General features: G+C 43.3%; 1 pseudogene; it reads left to right on the top strand.

Moving 5' to 3' along the window:
* The first annotated feature begins 1159 nt into the window (after positions 1-1159).
* On the top strand, positions 1160-19119 carry LOC103056933 (cytochrome P450 2J5-like; annotated as a pseudogene).
* Positions 19120-25090: the final 5971 nt, after the last annotated feature.

Raw genomic sequence — 25090 nt, forward strand, 5'->3', positions numbered from 1 at the left:
ATATAGCAGGCAATTTGGTTTACAGTGGCTCACACCCCCCCCCCCCATTTGTATCTGTGTTGGGCCTAAACAAAGCCTGGAGAGATTTTAAGCAGATAAATTTCAATCTCGGTATACAAAGAACACAATTAGCATTTCACTTACCTGTTGCAATGAACTCTCACGCCCTCCATTCATTATCCCTAAATATTTTTATTATCTTCTTGTTCCAGGAGGTAGGAGGTCTTTCACACTGGCACGCTTGCATGCTCTTCCAACAATGGTAGTATCAGGAAGATTCAACAGGATGCTCTACCAAGACCTTTTGGGTATCTGCTCACAGTGTCCCAGATTTTGCTTCTTCCTCTGTACTGCTTTAACTTGAGGAAATAAGGGAAGGAAAAGGCAAGTTGGTCAGGAAATAAGACCTCCTGGGTAGTGGGAAGACTGTAAAACTGGCCACCACCAAGCAGTTGCTGCCAGTGATTTTAGAACTGCATTGAAATAAAGCCTTTTTAGGATCTCCTTTTCAAGGTGCTGATTTTAAAACTCCACAAAATCAAAAGCATCATTGGGCTATTATTTATTTCACAAGGCCCAAATAGGGTCTGCTTCCCAAATGCAGCGCAGCCTAGGGGTCTGTTAATTATTCACTTGACTTAGATTTTGATTTGAACACCTATAGAATTAGGCTTTGGGTTAAGCTATTCAGACACCCTAGGGTTACCATCACACCTTTCTTGATGATAGGGTTAGCTTCAACACGTCATGTCCGGTTAGGGTTATGACCTTGTGAGTCCTGCATCATGTGGGGAGGAGGGAGGTTACATCATATCCGGGGGAGGGTTAGGGTTATGGAAGAATTACGAAATTCTTTTTGCCTCACACATTCATGGAGGAACATGTTCCAGGACTGTTTAAATCAGACGCCAATTAGGAAAGAATTAAGAAGGGTGTGTTAGCAAAGACATCAAAAGAACAAACATCTCTGAAGAAAGCAAAGAGCCAGCAGAGAAAAGCATGAGATGGCAGAAGGTTCTTAATTAGGAAAGAATATAGAAGTTGTAGTAGTGAAAATATTAGACAAACATCTCTGAAGGAAGCGAAGAGCCAGCAGAGAAGGGCAGTCCAGGCACAACCTCTACAGCAGAGGGTAGGGCCAGAGTGAGGAGGCAGGAGAATGTTGAAGCTACTGTTTGTTCTGATCCTTGGGATTCCATGCCTGATTCTTTGCTATCTGAAACATATCTGCTCACGCAGACACGATCCGCCAGGGCCTTTTCCTCTTCCCGTGATAGGAAACATGTGGTGCCTGCTTGGGATTCGTATATATTCTGAGATGACTTTCAGAAAGGTATGTCTTTTTCACTATTTAATCCAATGAGAAGCAAGGGGAGATCACAAAGCAGCTTGACTCTTTCACTTATTCTATTTAGAGGCCCCCCAAACCCTTTGGATAGGTGAACAGATTTAGACAGTCCACAAGTCCTGGAACATACCATCCTCATGTCAGGATTTTCTTTCTCATGGGAAAGGATTTATCCCGTTATCTTTACAACAATAACAATATTTTGACTACAGAGATCATGTGAAAAACACCTGTTATTGTGTGTTGTGTATTGTGCTATCTACTGCCACCTATTGGCGTGTGTATGCTAGTTACCCAGTGGGGTTGGCATAGAGCTATAATACAAGGGGAGGAAAATGTTCACTCTCTCTGAGTAGTTGTTAGTTGTTTTAGTGTTAGCCACTATGTAGGTTTTATGGGCTACGTAGTTGTAACAAAGTACCAAGTAGTGTACCTCTTCTCTAAGAGTTTGTAGCTAGAGATTTTGTTAAGCTTGTGTTGCTAATAAGTCTTGGATGCTACATTTAATGAGAAGATGTGTTTTTCTTTATATTTTGTATGATATTTGCATTTTATGGAATTTTGCATTTTTATCAATAAACACCAGTTAGTATATATTTTCTGACTGGATTTCTTTGGGAAACAAGAAATGGACATTGCATTGTGTTTGCTATCATGGCTAATATTTTCCTGGAGTTTTTGCTGCGCTCTGCACAAACAGGAGTGTTTGTGCTTATCACTCTGCCCGACACCTCAGTCCCAACTCTGCACCATTTCTGATGTGTCACTTCATCACAACTATCTCCTGTTGAGAAAAAAGAGCCTCCTCCTCCAAATACTGCTCTACTGTTAGTGCTATCCGCTGATGAAAATTAAGAAAGCAAATAAGTTTTTGGTGGTTCACAAATTTGTTCTTGTATGGCACATAATGCTGCAAACTGGGGCTTACAAAGTATCTTGTAAGAGAAGAAAGGGAAGCTGGAATTGAAGTTTTCGTATTGACCTGCAATTATGTGTAATAATGTAGAACATTTCTCTTCTCTGTTCCAAATTGCAGCTGGCAAAGCAATATGGGAACATTTTTTCTCTGCGGGGAGGCAGTTATCATATTATAGTCCTCTCTGGATACCAAGCAGTGAAAGAAGGACTGATTGACCATTCAGAAGCCTTTGTTGATCGCCCAATCACACCTTTCATTTTAACTGCCACTAGAAAAAGGGGTAAGTCATAGTTAAAACTCTTAGGAATTATTTTGTGTTGTCTTGTTAAAATCAGCATGGCCAACAGTCAGAGGTGTGCATTGAAGTATCTGTCAAATAGAGAAAGCTGTTCAGGCAAACATCACCTGAAAAGGAAGACAAGTCTTTTGTGATCATTCTGTCTGCCAGTAAATCTGGAATTGCCCATTGCCCTGCATTTGTCAACCATATTAAAAAGCAAGGAGAGTGCTATATCATCTATTCATCAGGGTTTAGAAGAATCCAGAAAGGTGAAGGCAATTAATTGTTAAAAGGGAAGTAATTTGGTGGTTCCCATGAGGAGAAGGATCATTAAATGGGCAGCTTTTGATGGACCAAGTCAAGGCAGGGAAGATCTTATTTGAAAATGGTGCAGGAAGGGCAGAAATATTGGCAGCCACATGTCTTTATTATGATTTTTATTTCAGAGGTTTCTATCATACATTATATGAGATGTAAGGGGGAGCCTTCAGGAAAGAGAAAGGATGTGGGGCTTCAGTAGCCCAACTATATGGTTAAAAGTGTGCTAAGAACTCTCACACCGTGAAGATGAACTTCTGTAGTATCACTTTCTCTGTATCAGTTGACGCTCTCTTTGTTTAGAAGGGACTGGGTTTTCCATTAAGATTGTTGGTTTGAGACCTAGGCTACTACTCAGTATAAAAAGCTGGGTAGAAAGGGTTGGATTCTTCAATGCAGAAGCATAAACTGCATACTCATTTTGAAGGCTGCCAACCAAATTAATTACTTTGTATTTTTAAGAACAATAACTTCTCTGTGTTTCTTGATGGCTTCAGGTATTGTCTTTTCAAACGGTCACACCTGGAAGCAGCAAAGACGGTTTGGTGTTGTTACCATGAGAAAGTTGGGACTGGGGAAAAAAGGCATGGAATCCCAAATCCAAGAGGAGGCCCAACAGCTTGTGGAATTCTTTGCAGAGATAAAGGGTATGTGATAATCTGAGATGGTAAGGGCGTGAGTGTAAGTGCACCCCTATCATACATGGAGGTCTCCTAGACAAAAATCTTGCCAAAAGAGGTAATAACCTCAATCTCATATGCTAAAGGTTGCCAATAGACAGATATTAACTTATTCCAAGAAGATTAAACAAGATGGACACTCAGACAGGCAAGATTCTGTTAGTATAGCCAACGTCAATAAAAGTAGTTTTAGCCTTCTTGGGATTGATTTCCCGATCTGGTCTACCTAGTCAGGCTCACATCAATCTTGTAAGCCTTTGTGTTGTACCTCCTTGTGTTGGCCTGTATTCATGACAGGGCAACCTGGGAGTTTGGCTATGTCCATCATTGTGATCATGACTGTGATAATTGTGATTGAAAGATCATAATCTTTCAAGAGTTGTGAAAATCATGATTGCAAAATGTTGTAAGATGTAGTAGTATGAACAAAAGTTTCCATTGTAAAAGAGAGAGAGGGAAAAGAAGAAAAAGAAAGAAAGAAAGAAAGAAAGAAAGAAAGAAAGAAAGAAAGAAAGAATATAGAAAGATATGTCTCACCAGTTTTCCCCACATGCTGAAACACAAACTACCCAACACTTTCATGCAGTCTCCCCTGCCATAAAGGTGATAGAAACACAGAGAAAACCTGCATGCAGGGAAGGCTCTTCCCATCTTTTTGTGACCTGCTATTCCCAAACAATTTAATATCACTTGGTGGTGCTATTCATGCTTGTTCCAAAGTCCTAAACATGCTCTCAAAACTCCAAGTCTGCCCTTACACATAGAAAGACCAGTGGTCCTTGATCTAGTGCCATATTTTACAGAGATTCTTCAAACCAGTTTAAACTTCCATGCTGACTAATTAAAAACATTTTTATTTTAGCATCAAAGTGATCGAAAGCATATTCCTTATGGAGTTAGGTTATCTACCCATTCTGGGCACATGTATAAGCAAATCGTAAGAGAGAGGTAGAATCTAAAGTTGCCTGAGAAAGGATATTGGTGACCAAGGAATTTCAGATGAAGTTCCTAGTCAAGGACATTGATAATTTTTTGCAATGATGTTGGCCATGCTAGATTTCCTGTGTTTTGCACTCTCCACAGAAAGTCAACTTATTTAATAAAATGAAATAAATCGGGACCCAAATCTCTACCAAGCATCCAGTTTTGATATAACCAGGAAAAGCAGAATTGATATGAATATGAATGGAGATCTTTTTGTTTTCAGGGCAGCCATTTGACCCATCACTACCAATCATGAAATCAGTCTGCAATGTGATCTGTGCTGCAGTTTTTGGACATCTCTTTTCTGTGGAAGACAAGGATTTCCTGCAGTTGATGAAAGCCATTCAGACGGCCTTAGAATTCCTAGGCACCTTCTATTATCTAGTAAGTAGCAATATTCTTGTTTTTCGTCCTCCATCTTATTTTTCTGATCTGTGTCATTCTATTCAGGACTTTCCAGAGCAATGGATCTATGGTAATTAATACCATAGTTCATGCCTGGATCGCCCCGAGTCCTACCTCTCATGGACAAAAGATCAAGAATGTTTGCTGGCCATCTGGTATAGTTTGGCCCCTTAGCTTGATATAGTAATTCCTAGAAGGTGGTTGATGGCCCAGGTGGAAACACCTCCTTTGTTGTAACTGGATTTGTTCTCCTCTGTCTCTTTTGTAGTTCTATGAAGGTTTCCCATGTATCATGAAACATTTGCCAGGTCCTCACCAGGCTGTCATATCTGCTGGGAATTTGATCATTTCTTTTGTAAAGAAGGAGATTAAACAGCATAAGGAGAACCAGAACCTGCATGAACCACAGGACTTCACTGATTTCTATTTATTTCAAATGGATAAAGTAAGCATTTGCATTGTAGGGGAATACTGCTTGATCAAGAATCAGTGCATAACTCCCATTTATTACTGAGCATTCTTCTATAGAATCATTCATAAGATTCCCAGGGTGAGCTATAATAAAAAATGGTAAATTGATACATACTATACATATAAAGATAAGAATAAAGTTGTTACAAAAAGCATTTGATAATGTTCCTTAGTAAAGGGTTTTGAGTAAATTGATGATGATGATGATGATGATGAACCATTACTGCATTCCCTAAAAAATAAACCCCAGACAAGGGTAAACACTAAGCAAAATTAGCAAGTTGAGTGAAAGCAGCTACTAGATATTTAACTGACATTAAGAACACATTATTTCACACGCTAGATGGGGTTGGGAAGTTTGTGGTGGTCCATGAAATCCACTGATTGTTTTCAAATGAAATATGAATAAGACCATCCTATTAAGCCATAATATAGAATATTCAGGGGAGGTGGGCAGTGGAATATAACATATTGTGTGAACAGAGGTATTCTGTTTCATTAGCTGGGGTATAGGATTTATTGCATTTTATGAACCTAGCCAGTAGGGATGGAACTGCATGTTTATGAAATTCGCTTCCACTTGTGATGGATAGGCTGGTTCTCCAATACAAAGCTAAGTTAGATATCTCCTTTCACCCTGCAAGATTACATTATCCACATAGAACACTGAAATGGGTAGAAACGTTCTTCCTCTAATGATCATCCTACCAGAGCCATTTTGTATAGCATTCTCAATTCAGAGATTAACTAAGGTGTCCCAACTGCTTCTAATGCTTCCTTCTACTGATGTCTTCAATTTAGAACTAATCCGAATTTTACGTTCATCCTCCTCAATACCACCCTGATGGTTTGGGCAATAGCGCCATTGTCCCCAGACAAGATGGCCATGGAGGAGAACAGGGAGATATTTAAGTTGGCAAGTACTGGCAACAGTAGGAAAATGCCATTTCAGCTTTATTACTGTTAATTCTAGAGCAAGGATGATCCCAATTCTACCTATGATGAAGACAACTTGGCTCATTGTATTGTTGACCTCTTTGTTGCTGGGACAGACACAACCTCAGCTTCTCTCCAATGGGCATTGCTTCTCATGGCCAATCATCTGGAGATCCAAGGTGAGGCAGAGTGATGCAGTGGTGACAATAAGAACAAAAGAGCTCATTCCAGGGATTATGTTTTGTTTATTTATTACAGTGTTCCTATTTAAATTAATGCTATGGAGGAGAAAGCATTACCTTTAATTCAACTTTCATACAATACAAGGACTACAAAAACCACTTTGTAGGACCAACAGATAGAAAATGTCAGAACACATCCATAAATATGACTCGGCTGTCAAAAGACATGAGGAAGATTTCTTAATTTCATAGCACATAGACAAGTGCAACCCCAGTTAAGGTTGGGAAACTGGATACAGGTTAGACCAAACCAGCTCTAAGAATGCAAGAGATTTCCTCAAAGCCTGGCACTCTGACTAATTAGCCATCAACAGATTTATAGAAATAAATTCCATGGATGGAACAATGAAAGTGAACAAGTCAAAGAAAGCCAATCAGCCATGAGCACATCCTTCTCACAACTTCTCCTATTCTTCTCACATAGATTTAGCATTTAATTTTAGGGATCTGGAAAGAAGAATTAGAAATAAGATCTAAGTTAGAAATCAATATAGATCTGTTAGTATACAGTAGTACTTATCAAGTTCAGACTTGACTTTGTGTAATAAAATTCTCCCTTACTCTGGAGGGAGATAATATTAAACACATCTGGAATCCAAGACTTGATGTGTCTCTGAGTCTGGGATCAATCCAATTGTCACCAGAGTAAACAAATTTACCAGTATAAGTATATGGGTTGTGGCATGTGGGGAGGCCTGTCCTGGCTCCCGTGCTTTGAAACATTCTACATCGCCCCCCCATCCCTCCTTCATTTTGCAAGGAAGTTCCTCATTATTCAGCATCCCATTGGTCTTGTAGATTGTGGGCATCCATTGTAGACAGGAGGTCCTTACTATAACCTCTTCTTTTTAGATTATTTTCTCTGTTTGATTTCTTTGTTGTACACTGCCAGAATTTTCACTGATTAGGGTCATCTACTAAATCAGTAAATAAATAAATAATTACATAATTACATAAGCAAGCAAGTTTCCCTTGATGCCAGGATTTTACTCTCCAGGTCACTTACTATTCAGGGCTGTTTTGCTTTTAATGGCGATCATATGAAACCCTTTGATATGCAGAATAATAGCTCTCGGTTTACCTTTTTCTTTTGGAAGAGAAATTGAAGGGACTGAAATTAAACCCCTTTTTTTACTCTTTTTCTCAGATAAAGTCTACATGGAGCTGGAAGAAGTCTTTGGTTCATCTCACTCAATCTGTTATGAAGATCGGAAGAGAATGCCATACACCAACGCTGTCATTCATGAAATCATGCGAAGTAAATATGTGCTATTTCATGGACTTCCAAGAAAATGTGTGAAGGATGTCTATCTGAATGGTTTTCTCATTTCCAAGGTACAGAATATGGATCTTTCTGGGTTCCTGGGGTTTAAACTTACTGCAAAGTTTAAGGGCTCCACCCTCATGTAGGAAATGTGACTTAGCTCCATCCATCCATCCATCCATCCATCCATCCATCCATCCATCCATCCATCCATCCATCCATCTATCCATCTATCCATCTATCCATCTATCCATCTATCTATCTATCTATCTATCTATCTATCTATCTATCTATCTATCTATCTATCTATCTATCTATCTATCTATCTAATCTCTCACCCCTATCGATGGTATGTGTCTTCCTCAATCTCTGGTTCTCTACCTGGGAGTTTGAGGGTTCTGTGCAGTATTCCTAGCCCTGCACTCTTCTGGACAGAGAGCTCTGATGTTGTTCCTGGTATCTGTGTGAGGCACTCTCCCAGCTTAGGAGTCACAGCTATCTATCTGTGAGTAACTGGTGTTTTGAGCCTCTGGTGTTTTGAAACTCTGGCGGCTGGGATGCCTGATAGAACTGTCCATGTTGTGGAGAGGCAGGTTATTGGCCAGTAGTTGGATGGTGCTGTTCCCTTGTGAGGGACTTTCATGATCAGCACTGTCCTTCCTTGTGTTAGCCAGTCTGGGTGGGAGCCTGCTGCTAGCAGTTGGTTCATCTGTGCTGCTAGGCGTTCATGCACTGCTGCTAGTTTCTTTAGCCAGTAGGTGTGGATCATGTCCAGGCCAGGTGCTGTCCAGCTTGTCATGTTTTTGACCCGCTGTTGGATGTCTGCTACTGTGATGGTGACTGGTTCCTGTGCTGGGAGATTGCTGTGGTCTGCTTTCAGGTTCTGCAGCCACTTTGCACTGGTGTTATGTGTTTTCTCTTTCTCCCATATGTCCTTCCACTACTGTTCAGTTTCCGCTGCTGGTGGCTCAGCTGTTACTGTGTGGTTCCACTGCAGCTGGGAGTGCACTTTGGATGGTTCTTTGGAGAACAGGGCATTTATCTTCTTGGCCTCTGCTTCTCTAGTGTATCTCCTTAGTGCTGTGAGCCTTTGTTTAGCAGTCTCTTGGGGTTCAGATGGAGTCAGGCCCAGATATTTTTTCAGTAGCCGAGACTTATCCTTAATCTCCACACCCTTCTGTAGTTCCACTAGCTGACTGACTTCTCTCTGAGTTGTCTTGATCTTAGCCTCCAATCTCCTTTTACAGGAGGGGTATGTACTGCTGTTCTCCAAGATTGTGTAGCCAAGCGTTTCCAGGATTACAGATATATGTATCTATCTATCCCCTCTGACCCCTTTGGGTGGTATCTGTCTTCCTCAATCTCAGCTCCTCTACTGGAGGCCTGGGAGCTTGAGGGTTCTGTGCAGCATCTTAGCCTTTCCTAGCACTGCACTCTTCTGGACAGAGAGCTCTGAGGTTGTCTGCGATCAGTTGGAGCCACTCTCCCAGCTTAGGAGTCACAGCCCTGAGTGTTCCTTCCACCACTGGGACCACTTTGGCCCTTACTTTCCAATCCTTTCTTGGCCTTTTGGCTAAGGTCAAGTGTAGTGTGTGTAATATATATATTGTGTGTAATACATATATTGGGCCTAGTGCATTGTGTGAATCCAAGCAATTAGAGCTAAGTCAGTAAAACATGGTTGAGCAAACTATACTTAGCACAATGTATTGACTCAGCAGATGTTCACTCATTTTTTAATTTCACAAATGAACAGAGCTGTGTCAGAACCTCAAGTATACATTTTCCAGATAGTGGCTGTGGTTCACAGAACAAGTTTAAGCACTCAGGTAAAAACCTAGCAGATGGATTTGCATGGCATGATACACTGGCTGAGATATTTTGTGGTGGAGTGTTGTGTGGCTGTTTTCCTCTCCAGCAAGCAAGTGCTACCCACAAGTGTTGCAAGGGAAGTGTTTGTGAATGTGTACGAGTCTTGTGGAGAGTGGGAATCCTTGCTTCTCTCCCCTGCCAAGGGCAGATCCTTCCAGCCAGAGAATCTGCAGAAAAGATCATCTCTGAAAGGCCTAGATCTATGATAGGTAGCATGCGTGCAGCTGTGAGCCAAGAGCTGTGGGCCGGAGGGTGAGGGCAGGGATTGCCAAGGTGGGAGATGGCAGTGGTGACCAGTAGGAATACTGACCTCATGGAATGTATTCCTTACAGGTCAACAAAATAAAACAAAACAACTTATTTTGGGGGGCAGCTCCTCAGTTTACTGGAGATGAAGCACCAAATAGTGTCTGGAGTACTGGTGGAGGACGTCTGGAAGTAAAGCCAACCAAGAATGGTTATGAAAAGGGAGGAGAAGCGTTCTTATGTACCAACTTTGATACCTGGACCTGTCATACAATAAAAGACATTGATTAGACGTGAGAAAAGGCAGACACCCTTAAAATATATTGCATCTCCTTCTTTCCCACCTGGGCTTGCTTCTTTAACACTTGCAACACTCCAGGACTTCAGAATACAGCCCTATTGTTTGATACAGGTCCAGTGAAGATGCCAGGGGTACAGTCTTGCCTGATTATCTGGGAACGGTTTGAATCTGTTGGGACTGAGGAAGTGGACAGGATCCTTATGACCGTGAACTCAGCCACCTGCTGTCTTAGATCTATGCCCCTCCTGGCTAGTTAAGGCTGCCTGGGGGATGTTGTGTAGTTGAGTTTTAGTGGTGGTTAATTCATCCTTGAGAGAGGGGGTTGTTCTGCTGCTCCTTAAGGAGGCTTTGATTCACCCCCTTGTCAAAAAGCCATCGCTGGATCCCACCCTATTGGACAATTTTCATCCAGTATCTAACTTCCCTTTCTAGGGAAGGTTGCGGAGAAGGTGGTTGCGCAGCAGCTTCAGCGGGTCCTGGATGAAGTGGATTATCTGGACCTTTTCCAGTCAGGTTCAGGCCAGGGCATGGGACAGAAACGGCCTTGGTCATGCTTTTGGATAATCTCTGGCAGTAGGGGACAGAGATAGTGCGTTGTCCTTGCCCTAGTTGACCTCTGGGTGGCTTTCGAACCCATCAGCCATGGTATCCAGGATCGGCTCAGGTGACTACGGGTGGATGGCACGGTGTTGATCTGGTTTACCTCCTTTCCCCAGGGTCGATTCCAGTCAGTGGTGATTGGGGAGGAGAGGTCCTGCCCTCAGCCGCTACTATGTGGGATGCCACAGAGTTCGGTGCTCTCTCCTCTCCTTTTGAACATCTACATGAGGCCCCTAGGTGAGCTCATCGATCGCCATGGGGTGAAATATCATCACTATGCTGATGATACCCAGTTATATATGGTGGGAGCTGGAGGGTGGGCCATCTTTGGGGAAGACGCCCCCGGTGTGTGTTACCGGTGGCATGTTCCAGCCCTCCTGGCTCATTCCCAGGACCTGGTCAGCAGGTTCGTAGGAGTCCTGTCCTTCAGCTGCTGCTGCTTAATGCCAGGTCGGTTAACAACAAGCCCCCCCCCATATGTGACTTGATCACCGAGGTGGGGGCAGACCTGGCATGCATTACCAATACCTGGCTGAGGCCCGAGGGGCCGATACCCCTCATAAATGTGCCCAGCTGAGTTCATGGTGTAGCACCAGCTGAGATGCCAGGGCAGGAGAGGAGGGGTGGCTGTTGTGATCTGGGAATCTCTAGTGGCCTTCAGGGGCATTGCTCCACAAGTTTCTGGCTGTGAGACCCTGTTCATTAGGTTGAGTTCCTGTGAACAGTTGGGAGTTCTGCTATTGTACCAGTCTCCCTGCTGCATGGCAGCCTCCCTGCCTGAGCTGCTGGAGGCCACCTCGGGGCTGGTGGTGGAGTTCCCCAGGCTTATAGTTCTGGGGGACTTGAAACTGCTGTCCCTGGGACGGTCCTCGGAGGCGGGTCAGGAGTTCATGGCTACCTTGGCTGCTGCCTGGAACAGGGAGGCGGCTGGGGCCTTGGACAGGATTGCCCCTATGCGACCTCTTTTGCCACATCAGGCCCGATAGTCCATGTGGTTTACGGAGGAGTTGAGGGTGCTGAAGAGGGTGAGGAGACATCTGGAGCACCACTGGAGGAAGACAAAGACCGAATCTAAACGAACACAGGTTAGAGCCGCTATCTAGGCCTACATTGTGGCAATAAGAGCGGCGAAGCGCAAATACTTCTCCGCCCTTATCGCGTCCGCAGAATGCTGCCCGGTGGCCCTGTCCCAAATCACTAGGTCCCATCTTGGCAAGGGGGATGTGGGGGTTTATTTGCAGGGCCATGTGGAGGAATTTTCAGAGCGTCTGCAGGACAAAGTCACTCGGATTTGTTCCAAGTTAGACTCCAAGTGTGGGGCAGGCTCTGGGGAGATACCGGGGGACCATTCTTACCCAGTTATCTGGGAACAGTTTGATCCTGTTGATCCTGCGGAAGTGGACAGGATCCTAGGGACTGTGAAGGCCAGCACTAGCCATCTTGACCCATGCCCCTCCTGGCTGGTGAAAGCAGCTTGGGAGGTGACATGTGGTTGGATCCAGGCAATGGTTAATTCATCCTTGCAGGAGGGAGTGTTTCCAGCTGCCTTTAAGGAGGCGTTGGTGCACCTCCTCCTCAAGAAACCCTCCCTGGATCCTACTGTACTGGACAATTTTCGTCCAGTCTCCCACCTCCCCTTTTTGGGGAAGGTGGTTGAGAAAATGGTGGCATCACAGCTCCAAAGGGTTCTGGAGGAAACGGATCATCTGGACCCCTTCCAGTCAGGTTTCAGGCCCGGTTATGGAACGGAAACGGCTTTGGTCGCACTTATGGATGATCTCTGGTGGGAGCAGGATGGTGGAAGTGCGACCATCCTAGCTCTCCTTGATCTCTTAGTGGCTTTCAATACTGTCAACCATGGTATCCTGTTGGGATGACTCAGGGAAGTGGGGGTAGGTGGCACAGTGTTGTGCTGGTTCACCTCCTTTCTTCAGGGCCGATCCTAATCGGTGGTGATAGGGAGCGAGAGGTCCCATCCTCGGCCCCTCCTTTGTGGGGTGTTGCAGGGTTTGGTACTCTCTTCTCTCCTTCTCAACATCTACATGAAACCACTGGGTGAGACCATCCACCATCATGGGATGAGGTATCATCAGTATGCTGATGATACGCAATGATACATCTCGATCCCAGGTGAAGTAAGTGGTGCTGTGACCACCCTTTTGCAGTACCTGGAGCCTGTAAGGGTCTGGATGGGGAAGAACAGGCTTCAGCTGAACCCTGGTAAGACAGAGGGGCTGTGGGTTAATGGCTCCTCTGTATCTGGGACTTTGTCATCTTTGGTGCTCGATGGGGTAGCACTGCCCTAGACAGACCCAGGGCATAATCTGGGGCTCCTGCTAGACTCACGGCTCCTGCTTGAAGAGCAGGTGGCAGCCGTGGCCAGGAGGGCCTTTGTGCAACTTTGGGTTGTGCATCAGTTACACCCTTTCCTGAATCGGGATGCCCTTCGAACAGTCACTCATGCCCTTGTTATCTCCCAGATAGACTACTGCAATGCACTCTACATGGGGCTACCCTTGAAGAGTATCCGGAAGCTTCAGTTGGTCCAGAATGCAGCCGTGAGGGCTATTTTTGGAGCCCCAAGAAGGGTCCATGTAACGGCATTGGTCCGCGAGCTGCATTGGGTACCAGTTTGCTTCGAGGTCCAATTCAAGGTGTTGGTTATCACCTTTAAAGCCCTACATGGCATGGGACCAGGTTACCTAAAGGACCGCCTCTCCCCCATGACTTTGACCCGTCCCACCCAATCACACAGAGAGGGCATGTTTCGGAACCCCTCAGTAAAAGAACTCCAATTAGCGGGGTCCAGAAGGCGGGCCTTCTCTGTGGTAGTCCCCACTCTTTGGAACATTCTTCCCCCAGAGGTGTGATTGGCCCCCTCATTCCTGGCCTTCCGAAGGGCTTTGAAGACCTGGTTCTGTCACTTGGCCTGGGGTGGGGAGGGAATACTTCAAGCGTGGGGATGGCTAGCCCCATAGAGGCCTGCTGTCTTCAGCCCCAGATTCTTCATCTTCTTGGACTCTCCTTTTCCTCTTTTTTAGTAATGTTTTTAAATTTTGATGTTTTATGTATTTATATGTATTTATGGTTTTAATGTTTTATGTGAGTCACCCAGAGTCCCTCACTGGGGGGAGATGGGCAGGTGAGAAATTTAATAAAGAAACAAAGAAACAAACAAATAAATAAAATATATCTCTGCCCCTGGTGAATTAAGCAATGCTGTTCCATCTTATCCCAGTGCCTGGAGGCTGTGAGTGTCTGGAAAGGGAAGGACAGGCTTCAGCTGAACCCTGGCAAGCCTGAGTGGCTCTGAGTTTTTGGGCCTTCTGGACCTGCGACTTTACCATCTTTGGTACTGGATGAGGCAGCACTACCTGACAGACCTAGTGATGGAATCTGGGTCTCCTTCTAAGTTCATGACTCTTGCTCAAGCAGCCGTGGCTAGGAGGGCCTTTGCATAGCTTCGTATGATGTACCAGTTGCACCCTTTCCTGGAGCATGGGGCTCTACTCACAGTTACGCATGCCCTGGTCACCTCCAGAGTGGATTACTGTAATGCACTGTACATGGGGCTACCCTTGAAGAGCAGCTGGAAGCTTCAACTGGTAAAGAGTGTGGCTGTACAGACAGTTATGGATGTCCCCAGGATGGCACACGTTACACCTTTGTTCTGTGAGCTACATTGGTTGCCGGGCTGCTTCCAGGTGCAATTCAAGGTGCTGGTTTTGACTTTAAAGCCCTACATGGCACAGGGCCAGGTTATTTGAGGGACTGCCTCTTCCTGACTACATGTATCTGTCCTATGAGGCCCAGCAGCAAGGATATGTTGCAGGTCCTGTGTGCTAAAAGGTTCCATCTGAAGGGACCCAGAAGACGTGCTATTTTTAAGGTGGCTCCCACCCTCGGGAACATCATTCCCATCAAGGTGAGGTGGCCCCATCCCTGCTAGCCTTCGATCAGCATTGACTGAAATTGAGATTTTCCATTCGCTGAGTGAGGGAGGGAAAGCTTTGTGACTTTATGGCTATTACAATATCTTTAATATAAAAATTTAATAAAAAAGGGGCAAGTAAACAGCCCTGTTTGACTCTTCTGTCCAAAGAAATAGGATCTGACAGAGACCTTTGCGGGCCCTTTCTTACTCTTGCCATGAGATCAGTTTGTAATTGAATTATTAGTTTGAGAAGGTGCCTATCGGTGTCTGTCTTTGCAAATTTACCCCATAACAGGGACCTGCCAACTGAATCAAAGGCAGGGCTAACAGCAACAAAGGTGCTATTGAGTTGTCTGTGTATCCGTTGGTATATTTCTCTCTGAAAGAGAGCTTTCAGAGTGGTGCAGCGATCTACTTGCTATGTCCTTTGCAATGGAAAAAATTTGTTTCTGTCTCCAAGCAGCTGGCCACCCTGGTAAGATACTTGATTCAGTCGAGGCTATTATCAGCTCAGTATATGAACAGTTATAAATAGAGGAAAAATATTGGGTCCAGGTTTGTGGTGGGATTCATGCGTGGATCATTTGGGATGATTAACTCCCAAATCTGTTAAATGTGCTAGTGTCTTCTCAATTAAGTGCATATGGGGTTGAATAATACAAAGAATAAAAATGGGATCGCCAGAAACAATTGGTTTGTCCAGATGTTGAAATATGCTAATTTTGTCGTTACAGGGAGCTGTTATTATTCCAGACTTACGTTCTGTTCTTTTGGATCCTGAACACTGGGAGACACCTGAAGAGTTCAACCCAAATCATTTTTGGACAAAGAAGGACATTTTGTACTAAAAGAAGCATTTCTTCCCTTTGGAGCAGGTAAATTGTAATAATGGAGTTAATGGTTTTAGGAGGGATGTGTATGAAAAAGAAAAGAAAAATTGGTCTGGGACATGTGGGGACTTGGCCAGTGTAAAATGAAGGGCTCTCTTTCCTCAACCTGCTTAACTGGATCAATGGAAGGAGAGATTAATGTTCACTGGAACTCTAGAAAGAGTTAATTGACCCAGAAAAGTAAACCCCTGGCGTTGGTTGTTGTTGGTTGTTCAATCGTTAAGTCGTGTCCGACTCTTCGTGACCCCATGAACCATATTGCGCCAGGCCTTCCTGTCCTTCACTGCCTCCCTGAGTTTGCTCAGTTTCATGCTCATTGCTTCAGTGATGCTATCTAACCATCTCATCCTCTGCCGTCCTCTTCTCCTTTTGCCTTCAATCTTTCCCAGCATCAGGGTCTTTTCCAAAGAGATCTCTCTTCGCATTAGGTGACCAAAGTATCTGAGCTTGAGCTTCATTATCAGTCCTTCCAATGAGCAATCAGGGTTGATTTCCTTTAAGATTGACTGGTTTGACCTCCTAGCAGTCCAGGGGACTCTTAAGAGTCTTCTCCAGCACCACAGTTCAAAGGCATCAATTCTTCGGCGCTCAGCCTTCTTTATGGTCCAGCTCTCTCAGCCATACATTACTACTGGAAAAACCATAGCTTTGACTATGCGGATCTTTGTCGGCAAGGTGACATCTCTGCTTTTTAATATGCTATCTAGGTTTGCCATAGCTTTCCTCCCAAGGAGCAAGCGTCTTTTAATTTCATGGCTGCAGTCTCTGTCTGCGGTGATCTTGGAGCCCAAATAAATGAAGTCTGTTACTGCTTCCATTTCTACCCCTTCTATTTGCCAGGAATTGATGGGTCCAGATGCCATGATCTTAGTTTTTTTAATGTTGAGTTTCAAGCCAGCTTTTGCACTCTCCTCCTTCACCCTCATCAAGAGGCCCTTTAGTTCTTCTTCACTTTCTGCCATTAGGGTGGTATCGTCTGCATATCTGAGGTTATTGATGATTCTCCCTGCAATCTTAATTCCGGCTTGTGATTCTTCCAGCCTGGCATTTCTCATGATGTACTCTGCATATAGGTTAAATAAGCAGGGTGACAGTATACAGCCTTGTCGTACTCCTTTCCCTATTTTGAACCAATCGGTTGTTCCATGACCGGTTCTAACTGTTGCTTCTTGGCCCGCATACAGATTTCTCAGGAGACAGGTAATATGGTCTGGTACCCCCATCTCTTGAAGAATTTGCCACAGTTTGTTGTGATCCACACAATCAAAGGCTTTTGCATAGTCAATGAAGCAGAAGTAGATGTTTTTCTGGAACTCTCGTGCTTTCTCCATGATCCAGCGAATGTTGGCAATTTGATCTCTAGTTCCTCTGCCTCTTCGAAACCCAGCTTGTACATCCGGTAGTTCTCGGTTCACGTACTGCTGAAGCCTAGCTTGTAGGATTTTGAGCATAACCTTGCTAGCATGTGAAATGAGTGCAATTGTGCGATAGTTTGAGCATTCTTTGGCATTGCCCTTCTTTGGAATTGCAACGTAAACTGACTTTTTCCAATCCCGTGGCCACTGTTGCGTTTTCCAGACTTGCTGGCATATTGAGTGCAGCACTTTAACAGCATCATCTTTTAGTATTTTAAATAACTCAGCTGGAATACTGTCATCTCCACTAGCTTTGTGGTTAGCAATGCTTCCTAAGGCCCACTTGACTTCACTCTCTAGGATGTCTGGCTCAAGGTCAGTGACCATACCAGCATGGACATCAGGGACATTAAGATCTTTCTTGTATAGTTCTTCTGTGTATTCTTGCCACCTCTTCTTAATCTCTTCTGCTTCTGTTAGGTCCCTGCCTTTTTTGTCCTTTATCATGCCCATCTTTGCACTAAACGTTCCTTTGATATCTCCAATTTTCTTGAAGAGATCTCTAGTCTTCCCCATTCTATTGTTTTCCTCAATTTCTTTGCATTATTTCATTTAAGAAGGCCTTCTTATCTCTCCTTGCTATTCTCTGGAAATCTGCATTCAGTTGCTTATATCTTTCCCTTTCACCCTTGCTTTTCACATTCCTTCTTTCCACAGCTATTTGTAAAGCCTCATCAGACAGCCATTTTGCTTTCTTGCATTTCTTTTTCCTTGGGATGGTTTTAGTTGCTGCCTCCTGTACAATGTTACAGACCTCCGTCCATAGTTCTTCAGGCACTCTGTCTACCAAATCTAATCCTCTAAATCTTCTCCAGTGGACCACATTTTGTCAGAACTCTCTGTCATGACCTGTCCGTCTTGGGTGGCCCTGCACGGTATAGCTCATGGCTTCACTGAGTTACACAAGCCCCTTCGCCACGACAAGGCAGTGATCCATGAAGGGGTTTATAGGTTATGTAGTAGTAACTAATAACCAAGTAGTATACCTCTTCTCTGAGAGTTTTTGGCTAGAGACTTTGTTAAACTTGTGTAGTAGATAAATCTTGGATGCCACATACTGTATATGAGAAGAAGTGATTTTTTCTATTTTTTGCATGAAACTTGTATTTTATGTAGTTTTTATTTTTCTCAATAAACAACCAGATATTTTATACCTTCTGGCTGGATTTCTTTGGAGAACAAGATAAGGACATTGCATTCTTTAAATCTCTCTAACGCTGGCATGTATTTTTGGCATGAACTGTGGTCATATCTGAACTCTGCATAACAGAAAAAGGCAAGGCTAATGGGTAAAAAACATCCCATTATTCTCCATGTTATGAACGGGACCTAAGAAATTTTATATTTAATAGAAATGAATTGCCAAAGCAGCTGATCCAGCACTGCAAGCCGTAGAATTAAGGAAAACCACCAACATTTTGCCTCATTAACAAAGCATGATTAACTTGGTTAGTGCATTAACCCATTTTCTAGATTCACTTCATCTTTTAAAACATGAATTACCCAGTTGGCTGAGTTCACACAGTGAGATAAAACACAGAAACACGGGGCACATTGAATGCTAACCAAACGTAGCATTTTAGCATTTAAGGAACAGTTAGGATGCTCCCCTCGAAGGAGGAGGACTTCACCCATCAGCTCAAATACCCTTCACATGATCATTTGAAAGTGGGGCAAATGCTTAATGAATAGGCAAAATGGATTATTACTGATTTGTTGTTTTTCCTTCATTTTTGTAGGAGCTCGTTCCTGCTTGGGGGAACTCCTTGCAAAGATCGAGTTCTTCAACATGTTTACCAGCCTGCTGAGGCAGTTTAGGTTGGAGCCACCAGAAGGGGTGGAAAAGCTCAGTGAAGAATCTGTAATAGGGTTGTCTGTGCATCCCTCTCCTTACAAGATTTGTGCTCTTCCTCGTATCAAGACGCCATAATAAGGAGAAATAACAAGAAGGACTTGGTTGTTACATGTTATGATCTCTCTCTTGTTCAACATGTCTGTAGATTGATCACCTTCAAGGCTGGCTCATCAGATCTTGCTGAATGACTCCTCCCAGCATCTCCCAGGATTGGTCAGCTTCCCATCCAGTCCCGGCAGCAGAAAGCTAGATCTCTCACGCTGACTGCTGTGTGGTTCCTGCTGCCTGACTGAGGTTGAAACGAAACCTTGGCAGAACTGTCCTGTTGCAAAGGCTCATGGGATACTGGGCTGTTCCTTGGGAAAGCAAGTGATTTTGGACCAAATTCGTGGGATTGTCTTCTGTCACATTCATACCGAAAGGCTACGTTTCTTAACCATTGCTCTCATTTAACTCTAGTGTATCCCTATATTTCTTACGTCTATTCTGGATGTATTCTAGAGGTTTGCCATGGCCTTCTTCCATAATTAATTTCAATTTCTCAGTCTGGTGAAAAGCCCTGAAATTCCCAGGCACTAGTGAGCCTGAACAAGTACTGAGGTCTATCCCTGGTTAGCTTCTGTGATCAGCAATGGTCATCTAGGTGCTGGTGAATGCAAAAAAGTTAGAATTCTTTAAGAACTGTGCCCTCAAATTAGTTTCAGATTCACACTTAAGATTAATGAATTAAATTTAATTTTTATTTCAGCTGGGATATTTTATTTATTTATTTGGTTTGTATAGCTGCCCATCTCACTTAAATGACTCTGGGCAGCTCACAACAGTTAAAAACAACAACCAAAACAAAAACAGGTTAAGGAACAGACACACAGACACACAAAACCGTCAATAAAGCCACATTAAAACAAAATCAGCCATAATCAGCGGCTACGTCAGTCACTACATCAGATTCAAGACAGCCATTGTAAAAGTTCTCCACTATTACCAGACCCCCAAGCGTGGTGGCAAAGCTACGTCTTCAGGGCCTTCCTAAATGAACTGGCAGCTAAGAGAAGTTGAAAAATGCTGGCATCATTTTATTCATAGAGTTATGCTGATAGAAAGGACCATTTAAGCCACTCAGTTCAACCTCCTGTTTCTCTACATCTAGAAATGTGCATAGCATATAATGTTACCTAATGCAATTTTAGTTGCTTTCTCATATTTTAAAACAGCCGAAATTATAGGAGATCCCAGTTCTTACTGCAGACATATTATAAAATGTCCCTCTTAGTATTAACTGGAGTTGCAAAATCAATATAGGCGCAAGCAGGGCAATTTGCAAGAAAGCTATATAACTTCTTAATATTCATCACTAATTCTTTCTTTGCTGTGATATTTAAGGACTTAACAGTTGCAGTAGCAAATATACAAAATTTGATTAGGGTTAATCTTCATTTGTGTGTGTGTGTGCGTGGCTCAGTATATTGTAGATTGTGCAAAATCGGAAAATGGGTTGGTGATGGCTGCATTGATATAAGAGGCTTTGTTAATCTGGTTACTGAATTAACTCATTTCTCAATTTGCAAAATACAATGAAACATAAGTTGTTGAAGCTGCTAGGATCTTACAACATACTAAATTTCAAGAAGTCCGAATGAAATTTAGGGGAAATGAACTGCTGGCAAGGCTGCTGCTGTGGGCAGCAACTGAAGGGAGCAAATGAAGGGAGATTCTCCATGGAAGCTCTTCAGGTTATGTGAGATATATATTTAACAAAGACAAAGGTCTTCAATCTTCCCATTATGAGGCTGAGGCAATGTTATGAGATTGTTCTTGAAAAAGGCTGATTAAGGGGAAAATTGGGCTCTCGAGTTTCTGCAGTGTGAATATCACCTTCTTTCTTTGGGTTCCTTTGTGAGGGGAATGAAAACACTTTAATAAAGGGAATTAATGCTGAAGAACCATGTCGGTGCCTCACTGGGAAACGCAACGGTGCCAGTCCTGATCCTGGGTCTCTGGCAAAAGGCCACGGTGGGAGCAACGCCAGAGCCACGAAAACCTCCCTCTTGCTGGATTTCTGTCAGAAGGGAAGCAAGATGGCCTCCCTCTAGTGCATCAGAGGCCGGGGGAAATCAGGGCCCATGGCTTCTTCCCCCAGGAAAGGGGGCCCAGCTGCACAAGGGAGGCCTTTCCAGCCGGAGGGCTTCTCTCCTCTACCATCTTGCTCATGCTGCCTCTCGGAGTGGCTGAGGAAACTGGAGCAGCTCCTCAGCCAGAGACATCGCTGAGGGGAAAATGGCGGGAAGAAAAAGAACCTCTGAGCGCCTCTGGGGAATGGCGGGCGACATATAGCCCTTCCCTGCTCTCTGGGAGCCTCATTTGCCACCCAAGCGGCCCCAAAGGAGGGAAAGGTCATGGCTGACCTCTTGGCCTGCTCTGTACCTCACAAAAGGAGAGGAAAGAAAGGATGAGGTAAACCTTTATTGTGGTCTTTGACCATACACATGTTGACCAATATGTGTATTTACATATGTGTGTGTGTATAGCCATATAATATATACACATTTTTAAAAAGGCAATTAAAAGAAGCCAAACGAGTTAGAGAGGAAGGGAAGGGAAGGGAAGGGAAGGGAAGGGAAGGGAAGGGAAGGGAAGGGAAGGGAAGGGAAGAAAATTTTAAAGGTGTGAAAGAAATGCAGTTTTGTTGGCCAATATTTGCTGCCTCACTCTTGTAGCAGCGAGGCAAAATGTGGCTACATTATAGTGGCAGTGATTTTACAGTCTGCTGAAAGATAGGAGACGTACCATCGGTCGTCTCTCCCTGGGAACTTTTATGAGAGGCTGAATTAATGCCTCGCACAGGTCCAGGTAGAAGCCGCATTGCAAGAGGACCTGCTGAACGTCCTCTCCGGCGTGGGAGTCACAGGGCCAGAGTCGTTGGCGGAACGGACGTTTTTGGTGTTTGCCACCAAGAACTGCTGAAGGGAGTGCGTTGTATCTAGCCAGAGCAAATGACCTGCTCAGTCCACTGTTTATGAAGGTATGAGAATAATCACCTGGCTCGGTGATAAAAGACAGTCTCCAAGACTTATGCAGCCTTGGTGCCGAACGGATCCTGTATCAAGGCTCCTTCAATGATCTTTTCGCATGGCTGTTTCCCATCCTTTGTATTGCCTCATTGGAGAAGCCAGAGGCTGCCAGTTTTTCTCTAATGGATATCTTCCAAGTGGACTGGAAATTATCTCCATTAACGAGGAAAGTCAGGCCTGTTGGTTTAAACAGTAGTTTTAGCCAGTAATTAAAGAAAACAATCCAGCTTCTGGCTTCTATCCTTGTAATTCCTAGTTCTAGTCTTAAAGCTGTATTAGATACGCATCTGCGGACTTCAATGATCAGTTTTGAAAACATGGACTGTGCCCTCTAGGCTACAGTTAAGTTAGTGTATGTATCTGATGATAAAAAAATCCAGGGTCTTAGTGTATTCATCTAACTAAATGTGAAAAGGAACTGCAAGTAATAAATGTATGGCTCAGGTGTTTTATAACTTAGTTTTGAAATAGATATGTATTGGATATTTACTTCTTTTCTAGTGGTTTTCAACTATGGTCAGCATGATAAAGTTGTTCTTTATTTTCCATAACCAGATAAAGCAAGTTGTGAAAATGCAGCCAGAAATTAACCCAGTTCTTCTTGGGCTACTTCATAAGTGGGAAATATTAGCCATGTCAGATTTAAAAAGTTGCATTTATATTCTGCATTCTGATATGGCCTAATGGGTAATCAGTAATAAGGAACTGAAGTATTATCCAGCATTTCTGGTTCTAGTATTTCTGCATCAGATTTTGCATCTTTTGGACATAGCCTATCCATAAAAGCAGACATCATTACTGACATTTCTGATATTGTAACTAGTAATGTCTAGCCCCATTCTTTGAAAATCTCCTGAAATATTTAAAATGTTTTGTGTCATTTTGTAAATCCTCCTACTAATCAAAAACAAAAGGCAAGTTTACATTTTTTTTTTTCCTTTTCTGTCTGGAATCTTTAGTCCCCTCTGGTCTCCAATTTCTGAAATCATAAAGTCTCAAATTTCTGTGATGACTTGAGACAGACAAAACAATCTGGTTCCCATGAAATGCTGTTTATTTTATTTAATTATTTCCAAAATCTTATAGTAAAAGCCTCAATGTTCCAAGTTTGTCTGGACCCTTAATATGTTTATCATTTTCTTAGATCAAAATCTTATTTAGCTTTTTGCTGATAGTTGTTGAGCGTCGGGCCGTTGCCTTCTATCCTGCGGATGGCCCATTTCGCTGCTGACCCTTTTAAGAAGCTTAACACAAAGGTCACCTTAATGCAGTCTGTTGGGAACTCTGCAGTTCTGCTGTCCATGAACATCTCGCACTGTGTAAAGAAGGTTCTTAACTGGTCCACGCCCCCTCCATATTCCTCTGGCAAGCTAACATGAGAACACAAGAGCACTAGTGGTCTGGCTATGGCTTGTTGGGCATTTTGCCTGGGCTGTTGCACCAACTGCATCATTGTGGCTTGTAAAGTATTGATCTGTGTGTTCACTTGCTGCTGGTGCTGTAGTAAGGCTGCTGCTAGATGCTGTGGAGTTAATGGTGCTCCCTGAGGATCCGTAGCCATGTTCAAATTTTCCTCCCTTCTCTTGGGAGTATGAGTTTGGCAAGACTATGTCAGGCCTGGCCCAGCCCAATTACATCAATGAAACAGTCCAGTCGAGTACAGTTCCTTTATTTGCTTACACCTTATAGACAGAATCTTGCCAGACTAAATCTATACTACAGCAACTAGGGATATACCCTGTGAGATTCTAGGGAGTGGCTATCCTGAATCCCTTACTCTTCTCATGCTCCCCCTGTGGACTGTGTTGTCTTTTGCCTCCTTTCCCCTGCTGGAATGCTGCCCCTCCTTCCTGATAGCCTTGATCTCCCACACAGCCATCCAGAGCACATGTGGGTGATCTCCTGATCTCTCCTTATCCGGCAAGTTGACCGGTTCTTCGGTCTTTGCCACAATCATTGTTTTCACTCTTTCAAAGATGTGTTTAGTTCACCATGCCTCTCCCGGAAGTCTCCTCTTGACTTATGTCCTGAATAAAACAAAACTCAGAATATGAACTGCTGTAATAAAGAGGAAAAATATCCCACCTGTTGTACTTGGATGATTTGAAGATGTATGGAAAATCAAAAAATGAAATCGAATCCTTATTTAAGGGGAAAATTCAGAAGATCCTCCACTGACAGGTATAATCTCTCTGATTTTTTTAAAGTTAAAATGTATGGCTTTAGAAGCAGACAAATTGTTGATGTTGGGAACCCATAGGCCTCAGAATTTCTTTGCAACGGAAATGTATGAACTGGAATACAATATTATCTCCCTGCAAAAATTTAACACAGAGGAAGTATGGCTGAGTCTGTGGTTTGGAGAAATCCTACTCCTACTAATCAGCCGGCTTTATCCAAGGCCTTCCTTCTGTATTTTGCTTGCTTAATCTGTTTTATGGGACATGCAAGCAAATTGGGGGGTAACAGCTAAAATTTTGCCATGGGGCAGGCACCATGGATACATCAAGTAGTGGCTGGAGTAAGTGAGACTGATCTACCTTTACACTTGACAGATGAGGCCTTATTTATTTATTTATTTATTTATTTATTTATTTATTTATTTATTTATTTCTAAATTTTTATGCTACCCATCTCCTCCAATGGATGACTCTGGGTGGCTCACAATTAAAATCAAAAGCCCCTAAACAATTAAAATACTCCATAAACAATTAAACTACTCAATCCATAAAAACCACTATAAAACAAACCCTATATATAAATAGTAAAGAAATTCAAGATGACGGGGGAGGGGGCAAAATCAATTACCCCATAAGCCACTTCCACTGATGCAAGCCCCCATCCAGCCCCCAGGCCTTTTGGCATAGCCAGGATTGCACACCTTTCATACTATAGATATCCATACCTCCCAGATCTCAGATCATGTCCTAACTCCAGTAGCCGTCTATTTCTTAGCAACACCCACTTTTCATCCAAGCTAAACAAGAGGCAGCAAAGTATCATTTCAAATCTGGAAGATCTAATCCTCTTCTTTTTTTGCATCTTGAAGTACCTTATAT

The sequence above is a fragment of the Python bivittatus genome, unplaced genomic scaffold, assembly GCF_059951505.1.
Source record: "Python bivittatus isolate LINGU-HERP-01145 unplaced genomic scaffold, Pbiv_v1 ctg000980_np1212, whole genome shotgun sequence".
Taxonomy (NCBI): Eukaryota; Metazoa; Chordata; class Lepidosauria; order Squamata; family Pythonidae; genus Python; species Python bivittatus.